The following is a 1,014-nucleotide window of genomic DNA, read 5'->3' as shown; positions in this document are numbered from 1 at the left end:
GGCGGCAGCTGCAGGGGCGGCCGGCTCAGGGGGCCTTCAGCGCACAGACAGCCGGGTCTCATTCTCCTACCGGCTCTAAGCAGCGGTGAGCCCCAATCTGACTCAGGACTTAAAAGTTCTCTCTGGCTGCTGTGCAGAGAAGACTGCAGGGCAGGGGGTGGTGACGTGGTAGGAATGATGTTGGCTTTGCTATTGTGGGAACAGTGAGAACAGGCCAGACTCTGGATATATTTTAAAGACTCTCTGAAAATTATATATATAGGCCATTTCTCTCACTAACTGCCCCCGAATCCCTGAGTTCCCAACAGGAGCTGGAAGTGACATCACTAATCTGGGCAGGCAGGTTTTTCCAGCTTCCGGTTGCTATGGGAACCTTCCAGAAAGCAGCCATCTGGGAGCTGGCTGAAGCAGCCAGGTCACTGGTGGCCCTGCTGTTGTCACAGGGGTACTAAGAGGCAGAAACTTTTGAATAGTAAAGAATATAATGGAAGCAGATTAAAACACGTAAATGCAATTCTTAAAATTACCTTTTGATCCAGTAATATTCTCCTGGAAACTTATCTTAAGGAAATAATTCAATAGAAGCGAAAAAGTATGTGCATGAAAAGGTCTACTTCAGCATCATCTATACAACAAAAACATGAGAACAATTTATATGTCAAATATTATAGGAATTAATAAGATCTGGGTATATTGACACTGTAAAATGTGATATAATCATTTCATATTCCAGTTATGGACTTCTGCTTCTGGCCGAGATGGAGCTATAAGGAATTGGATTTACTTTCCCAACCTGAACAGCTAAAAAGCCAGAAAGATACACGAAACTATGGCTTCTAAACACTGGACGACACGCCGCACAGGACAGTGAAGCCGGGGAGAGAGAGAACAATTGAGCTGAGCCCTGTGACCACCTGGAGGGCCGAGGAGCTGCTGAGAGCTAAAAGCCACCAAAGCAGCCTGAATATGTAGACCAGAGACCTGCAGAGAGAACTCCAGAAATCTGCGGACAAC

Source organism: Bison bison, unplaced genomic scaffold (assembly GCF_000754665.1).
Source record: "Bison bison bison isolate TAMUID 2011002044 unplaced genomic scaffold, Bison_UMD1.0 scf7180017863885, whole genome shotgun sequence".
Lineage (NCBI taxonomy): Eukaryota > Metazoa > Chordata > Mammalia > Artiodactyla > Bovidae > Bison > Bison bison.
This window is presented reverse-complemented; position numbering follows the sequence as displayed.